Below are 8545 nucleotides of genomic sequence, written 5' to 3'. Positions count from 1 at the left end.
GTGATCTGTAGCAGGAAACCACAACGTACGGAAACGTTGGACAGTCCCCTGCAAGGTAGAAGAAAGCAAAACCCTGTCAATACGTGACGACATCATCTCACCATTAACAAAACGCTTCCATGTGAAACCAGGTGTAGTCGGCGATATGAGTGAATGCGCATCAAGCAAATCAAACCTATTAAGAAACTGGACAAAAGCCGAACGGCTGGCGTCTCGGTAGAAACGGACCGGAAATCGATCGCGTGCCACATCCACCACACAATTAAAATCTCCCACAACAAGCAATCCTGTGCAACCATCCAAACAATACTCCAAGTTTTGGAAAAATTCCCGTCGCTCGGAGATATCGCGAGGAGCGTACACAGATGATAACAGATAAGACAAAGACTCGAAACTGAATTTGACTGTCAGAACCCTACCCACCCCATCAGAAGAAACGAATGTAACATTATCACACAAAACTGCTGTACCAAGATGGCAACCCCTTGTCGGCCAGAAGTAGAATTATTAAAAAAAAGCTACACCTGGCCAAAATTTCAGAACGACATCAGGAAAATCATCAGTAAAAACGTTTCCTGTAAACAAACAACATCAAAATTAGTAACAAAGTAATCCAGATAATAAGACAGCTTACTAATATTACGCAACCCATTACAATTCAAAACTCCCACCCTTAGTAAATGTACCATGCTAAAGAGAAAGTAAAGGTACAAGAATTGAAAGGAAACTGTCACAAACACAAAATAACAAGAATAAATGTAAAGATCTAAGCAAATATGCACAAAGTTCAAATAACAATAAATGACAGTCTTACACGAACTGAAACAAACAAACTGTCACAAAAAACACATTTAAGGCTGCGACACCGCCTTCGCCTTCGCCCGAGATATCCGTAGTATTGGCACGTCCGACACCCGTTTTCGTCCACTGCCCTTCTTAGAAGTGTCACCAGGAGACATTGCCACCACACTAGCATACCTCCAACGACGAGGAAGAGGCACCTCCACATCGCCGGCGGTACTCACACCACTAACCGGAAGTGGCGGGAAGTGACGATCAAAATTGCGACTTGCAGCAGGGGTGACTACTTGCCCGTTCCCTGGCCCCACCAGAAACCGTCGATCGTCGGGCAGAAACATCGTCCACCACCCGATGGGTAGCTGCAGCCTTCTTTGAAAGGGGAACCTCCGAATCAACGCGTGGACAAACAGAAATGGTGTCAACATCATGAGGCACTGCACGAGAGGGAGCAGCCGTGTCTACTTTAGCGGCGTCACAAGAAGTAGTAGGCGTGGCCACTTCAGCGTCGTCACTAGAGGAAGTTCGAGGAACAACAAGCTTGGGACAACGTTGACGGACGTGTCCCTGCATATGACAATGTCGGCATATAAATTGGGGGCAATCGCGATATAGATGATCCGCCCCCAAACATAAATTACATACTTTTGACTGGCGATCATGCTTCACTTTTACCAATACCGCCTTGCCCAAAGGATCAAAAACCTTTACTACGTACGGCAAAGAGATACACTTCTCACTAAAACACACACGAACATGGCGTATACCTAAGTATATGCCCTGGTCCCTCTTCCACACAATAGGGCTTTTCACCTCACAATCATAATCTTTAAGTTTATTTAGAATAATATCATCGTCGATATATTCGGGTACGTCCATAAATGACACAGTAATAGTACGTTTAGTGACACCATTAGCCGAACAGTGCACACCATTTACAGTTAGACCAGCATCTATAGCCAGGTCCACATCGTCGGGAAGAACAAAAGTTACCTCATATCCACCCGGGCGAGGAACTACGGCAGTGACCGAAGCAGCACCAAACGTAGAAATAACAGAATGGATAACGTCCCCATGGCTTGAAGTTGTCGTTTCCACAAAAACTGTACGACGCATAACTTCCATGACCTTCTTGGTTGATGAAGACATCGTCAAACAACTTGAAAAAAATACAAAATCTAGCAAAAAAAAAAGAACTACACGCTCACTAGGCTTAGCTGTTAAATTTACACTAAGGCAATGAGGAGCTCGAAAACACGTCTGTACTCGTTGACGAGAACCGGCGCTTTCAACGTGGTATGAACGATGACAGTTTAATTCTCTTTCTTATTTGGTGTTTTAAGTGTTACTCTAAAGAAAATCGTTGTCGCAGCCCAAAATTTCCTAGTTGTGAAATATAAGAGATGCTTTAGGAATTCACTTTTACTGGAGGACGCTGGAAAGTGGAGCCTGATAACTCTGGTTTGCGTTACACATCCCCGGAACTACACGAGTGTCATTTCGGGGGTATGGAAACTGTCGCTCACAGGCGTGTGTGTCATTCACATGGAACACTTAAATTGATCAATTTAGCCTCTGAGAACTTTTCTCAAACGTCTTTTAGTCACATGTTGGTGTTTATGTCTTCTTTATATTTCTTTCGGACCTACTTTCGCAAAATCTGGTATTTTACTCTCGTTACACAGGCCCACATCCCATCACTTACAGATGTGTGTGCAGAATTTAGATTTTAACACGAGCTTGCATCGGGATTAGAATTATTTAATATTCACCTTCTTTTATTCGTCATTTGGCTATACACATTAATTTACCTGTGTTTATTAACGTGTATTTTGGTTTCCATCGGGAGAAGTCGTGTGTACTCGCCTCCTTCTCCCCCTACAACAAAATAGTATTAAACGCTGGTTACCGTCTAGTGGGAGTGCCTCAGAAGTCGCTCTTTTGTCTCTCGCTAAAGAAGTGTATGGATATTAATGAAAGTACGTTGCAAAACTGGGAATAATTCTCTGACGTTATAGAAACAGAATGAATAAAGGAACAGCACCTGTCACACTCGGCTACTACCGTTCGCGAGTCGGAAGCGTGCCACGTACCGAGTTCCTACTTATCTGAAGACGTTTCCTTCGCGTTTTGCTTGCACTGCTATGTTTACAATTTTGCTTTTACTGTTTTGTAACTTTTTTTTCTTGTTGTTTCTACTCACCTATTTTGTTTTATACTCCAATAGCAAAGACTCTTGTCGTTATTGGAAAGTTAATTTTCAAATGTACATACATATAAAATAGATATTTGATTTATAAATAAGGTGTTCAATCGTCGGTGTCTCCGAGTGAAGTCTCTCTCTGCTGGGTTATATTTCTAGACAAAGTAATTTTACAAAACGTAGCGAACGAACGTTATGTAAGGAAACTCGAAATATTTGTCGCATCGCCTTTTCTGTGTAGCAGACAGATCCCTCGACAATTGCTTTTCTCAGGCAAAACGTGCACGAGCGAGACAATTTTGTGAAATAGGGAAACGTTTTAAATTCCATCTGTATAAGACTGCCTTAGATTGATGTGGGCTGGATCTACTCGTTAACGAAGTTTCTGTTTTGTAGACTTCGCACCCTTTGTGCATTCCGAAGATCGACCCGCGAAGATAGTTTATTTCTTTTCTCTCCAATATACGTCTGATTGGAGGAGTTTGGTTTAAAGTGAAATGGAACGCGGCTCACGCCACCTGCTTAGAGAGCTGCTACTTTTCTTGAACGATCGCAGGAAATGAATGTTTGAACTTCGTTTTCGAAGCGTGTTTTATCAACTGACTTGTTGATGGAAAAGTTGATTAGTTCCTATAACAAAATGTTTTCCCAACAGTTTACCATTATAAACACTTAGTATTAAGGCACTTCAATTGAGCCAACCACTTTCTTTCTCTCTTTCGGGAAGGATTTTTTATCTCTTAAATCAGAAATTGTGAAAAAAGTGAGAGGTATCGATCAGCTCTTTGCGAGACCTACAAATTTCAACGTGAAAAAAAAAAAAAAAAAAAGTCATCATCACCCGGTATTCCCAGGTGGTCACCCTCCCAAGTACTAACCGGGCCCGCCGTTGCTTAGCTTCGGTGATCGGACGAGAACCGGCGCTTTCAACGTGGTATGAACGATGACAGTTTAATTCTCTTTCTTATTTGGTGTTTTAAGTGTTACTCTAAAAGAAAATCGTTGTCGCAGCCCAAAATTTCCTAGTTGTGAAATATAAGAGATGCTTTAGGAATTCACTTTTACTGGAGGACGCTGGAAAGTGGAGCCTGATAACTCTGGTTTGCGTTACACATCCCGGAACTACACGAGTGTCATTTCGGGGGTATGGAAACTGTCGCTCACAGGCGTGTGTGTCATTCACATGGAACACTTAAATTGATCAATTTAGCCTCTGAGAACTTTTCTCAAACGTCTTTTAGTCACATGTTGGTGTTTATGTCTTCTTTATATTTCTTTCGGACCTACTTTCGCAAAATCTGGTATTTTACTCTCGTTACACAGGCCCACATCCCATCACTTACAGATGTGTGTGCAGAATTTAGATTTTAACACGAGCTTGCATCGGGATTAGAATTATTTAATATTCACCTTCTTTTATTCGTCATTTGGCTATACACATTAATTTACCTGTGTTTATTAACGTGTATTTTGGTTTCCATCGGGAGAAGTCGTGTGTACTCGCCTCCTTCTCCCCCTACAACAAAATAGTATTAAACGCTGGTTACCGTCTAGTGGGAGTGCCTCAGAAGTCGCTCTTTTGTCTCTCGCTAAAGAAGTGTATGGATATTAATGAAAGTACGTTGCAAAACTGGGAATAATTCTCTGACGTTATAGAAACAGAATGAATAAAGGAACAGCACCTGTCACACTCGGCTACTACCGTTCGCGAGTCGGAAGCGTGCCACGTACCGAGTTCCTACTTATCTGAAGACGTTTCCTTCGCGTTTTGCTTGCACTGCTATGTTTACAATTTTGCTTTTACTGTTTTGTAACTCTTTTTTTTTCTTGTTGTTTCTACTCACCTATTTTGTTTTATACCCAATAGCAAAGACTCTTGTCGTTATTGGAAAGTTAATTTTCAAATGTACATACATATAAAATAGATATTTGATTTATAAATAAGGTGTTCAATCGTCGGTGTCTCCGAGTGAAGTCTCTCTCTGCTGGGTTATATTTCTAGACAAAGTAATTTTACAAAACGTAGCGAACGAACGTTATGTAAGGAAACTCGAAATATTTGTCGCATCGCCTTTTCTGTGTAGCAGACAGATCCCTCGACAATTGCTTTTCCCAGGCAAAACGTGCACGAGCGAGACAATTTTGTGAAATAGGGAAACGTTTTAAATTCCATCTGTATAAGACTGCCTTAGATTGATGTGGGCTGGATCTACTCGTTAACGAAGTTTCTGTTTTGTAGACTTCGCACCCTTTGTGCATTCCGAAGATCGACCCGCGAAGATAGTTTATTTCTTTTCTCTCAATATACGTCTGATTGGAGGAGTTTGGTTTAAAGTGAAATGGAACGCGGCTCACGCCACCTGCTTAGAGAGCTGCTACTTTTCTTGAACGATCGCAGGAAATGAATGTTTGAACTTCGTTTTCGAAGCGTGTTTTATCAACTGACTTGTTGATGGAAAAGTTGATTAGTTCCTATAACAAAAATGTTTTCCCAACAGTTTACCATTATAAACACTTAGTATTAAGGCACTTCAATTGAGCCAACCAATTTCTTTCTCTCTTTCGGGAAGGATTTTTTATCTCTTAAATCAGAAATTGTGAAAAAAGTGAGAGGTATCGATCAGCTCTTTGCGAGACCTACAAATTTCAACGTGAAAAAAAAAAAAAAAAAAAGTCATCATCACCCGGTATTCCCAGGTGGTCACCCTCCCAAGTACTAACCGGGCCCGCCGTTGCTTAGCTTCGGTGATCGGACGAGAACCGGCGCTTTCAACGTGGTATGAACGATGACAGTTTAATTCTCTTTCTTATTTGGTGTTTTAAGTGTTACTCTAAAAGAAAATCGTTGTCGCAGCCCAAAATTTCCTAGTTGTGAAATATAAGAGATGCTTTAGGAATTCACTTTTACTGGAGGACGCTGGAAAGTGGAGCCTGATAACTCTGGTTTGCGTTACACATCCCCGGAACTACACGAGTGTCATTTCGGGGGTATGGAAACTGTCGCTCACAGGCGTGTGTGTCATTCACATGGAACACTTAAATTGATCAATTTAGCCTCTGAGAACTTTTCTCAAACGTCTTTTAGTCACATGTTGGTGTTTATGTCTTCTTTATATTTCTTTCGGACCTACTTTCGCAAAATCTGGTATTTTACTCTCGTTACACAGGCCCACATCCCATCACTTACAGATGTGTGTGCAGAATTTAGATTTTAACACGAGCTTGCATCGGGATTAGAATTATTTAATATTCACCTTCTTTTATTCGTCATTTGGCTATACACATTAATTTACCTGTGTTTATTAACGTGTATTTTGGTTTCCATCGGGAGAAGTCGTGTGTACTCGCCTCCTTCTCCCCCCTACAACAAAATAGTATTAAACGCTGGTTACCGTCTAGTGGGAGTGCCTCAGAAGTCGCTCTTTTGTCTCTCGCTAAAGAAGTGTATGGATATTAATGAAAGTACGTTGCAAAACTGGGAATAATTCTCTGACGTTATAGAAACAGAATGAATAAAGGAACAGCACCTGTCACACTCGGCTACTACCGTTCGCGAGTCGGAAGCGTGCCACGTACCGAGTTCCTACTTATCTGAAGACGTTTCCTTCGCGTTTTGCTTGCACTGCTATGTTTACAATTTTGCTTTTACTGTTTTGTAACTTTTTTTTTCTTGTTGTTTCTACTCACCTATTTTGTTTTATACTCCAATAGCAAAGACTCTTGTCGTTATTGGAAAGTTAATTTTCAAATGTACATACATATAAAATAGATATTTGATTTATAAATAAGGTGTTCAATCGTCGGTGTCTCCGAGTGAAGTCTCTCTCTGCTGGGTTATATTTCTAGACAAAGTAATTTTACAAAACGTAGCGAACGAACGTTATGTAAGGAAACTCGAAATATTTGTCGCATCGCCTTTTCTGTGTAGCAGACAGATCCCTCGACAATTGCTTTTCCCAGGCAAAACGTGCACGAGCGAGACAATTTTGTGAAATAGGGAAACGTTTTAAATTCCATCTGTATAAGACTGCCTTAGATTGATGTGGGCTGGATCTACTCGTTAACGAAGTTTCTGTTTTGTAGACTTCGCACCCTTTGTGCATTCCGAAGATCGACCCGCGAAGATAGTTTATTTCTTTTCTCTCAATATACGTCTGATTGGAGGGGTTTGGTTTAAAGTGAAATGGAACGCGGCTCACGCCACCTGCTTAGAGAGCTGCTACTTTTCTTGAACGATCGCAGGAAATGAATGTTTGAACTTCGTTTTCGAAGCGTGTTTTATCAACTGACTTGTTGATGGAAAAGTTGATTAGTTCCTATAACAAAAATGTTTTCCCAACAGTTTACCATTATAAACACTTAGTATTAAGGCACTTCAATTGAGCCAACCAATTTCTTTCTCTCTTTCGGGAAGGATTTTTTATCTCTTAAATCAGAAATTGTGAAAAAAGTGAGAGGTATCGATCAGCTCTTTGCGAGACCTACAAATTTCAACGTGAAAAAAAAAAAAAAAAGTCATCATCACCCGGTATTCCCAGGTGGTCACCCTCCCAAGTACTAACCGGGCCCGCCGTTGCTTAGCTTCGGTGATCGGACGAGAACCGGCGCTTTCAACGTGGTATGAACGATGACAGTTTAATTCTCTTTCTTATTTGGTGTTTTAAGTGTTACTCTAAAAGAAAATCGTTGTCGCAGCCCAAAATTTCCTAGTTGTGAAATATAAGAGATGCTTTAGGAATTCACTTTTACTGGAGGACGCTGGAAAGTGGAGCCTGATAACTCTGGTTTGCGTTACACATCCCCGGAACTACACGAGTGTCATTTCGGGGGGTATGGAAACTGTCGCTCACAGGCGTGTGTGTCATTCACATGGAACACTTAAATTGATCAATTTAGCCTCTGAGAACTTTTCTCAAACGTCTTTTAGTCACATGTTGGTGTTTATGTCTTCTTTATATTTCTTTCGGACCTACTTTCGCAAAATCTGGTATTTTACTCTCGTTACACAGGCCCACATCCCATCACTTACAGATGTGTGTGCAGAATTTAGATTTTAACACGAGCTTGCATCGGGATTAGAATTATTTAATATTCACCTTCTTTTATTCGTCATTTGGCTATACACATTAATTTACCTGTGTTTATTAACGTGTATTTTGGTTTCCATCGGGAGAAGTCGTGTGTACTCGCCTCCTTCTCCCCCTACAACAAAATAGTATTAAACGCTGGTTACCGTCTAGTGGGAGTGCCTCAGAAGTCGCTCTTTTGTCTCTCGCTAAAGAAGTGTATGGATATTAATGAAAGTACGTTGCAAAACTGGGAATAATTCTCTGACGTTATAGAAACAGAATGAATAAAGGAACAGCACCTGTCACACTCGGCTACTACCGTTCGCGAGTCGGAAGCGTGCCACGTACCGAGTTCCTACTTATCTGAAGACGTTTCCTTCGCGTTTTGCTTGCACTGCTATGTTTACAATTTTGCTTTTACTGTTTTGTAACTCTTTTTTTTTTTTCTTGTTGTTTCTACTCACCTATTTTGTTT

General features: G+C 40.9%; 3 non-coding genes across 3 annotated transcripts; all 3 read right to left on the bottom strand.

Moving 5' to 3' along the window:
• Positions 1-3830: 3830 nt before the first annotated feature.
• Positions 3831-3949, bottom strand: LOC143227611 (5S ribosomal RNA). Its single transcript, XR_013015041.1, has one exon. It is a non-coding gene; the product is annotated as a 5S ribosomal RNA (ribosomal RNA).
• A 1724-nt stretch (positions 3950-5673) lies between these two features.
• LOC143227610 (5S ribosomal RNA) lies at positions 5674-5792 on the bottom strand. The gene has a single exon (XR_013015040.1). It is a non-coding gene; the product is annotated as a 5S ribosomal RNA (ribosomal RNA).
• A 1722-nt stretch (positions 5793-7514) lies between these two features.
• LOC143227609 (5S ribosomal RNA) lies at positions 7515-7633 on the bottom strand. The gene has a single exon (XR_013015039.1). It is a non-coding gene; the product is annotated as a 5S ribosomal RNA (ribosomal RNA).
• Between the last annotated feature and the right edge of the window lie 912 nt (positions 7634-8545).

The sequence above is a fragment of the Tachypleus tridentatus genome, chromosome 9 (genome assembly GCF_004210375.1).
Source record: "Tachypleus tridentatus isolate NWPU-2018 chromosome 9, ASM421037v1, whole genome shotgun sequence".
NCBI classification, from domain to species: Eukaryota; Metazoa; Arthropoda; class Merostomata; order Xiphosura; family Limulidae; genus Tachypleus; species Tachypleus tridentatus.
This window is presented reverse-complemented; position numbering and strand designations above follow the sequence as displayed.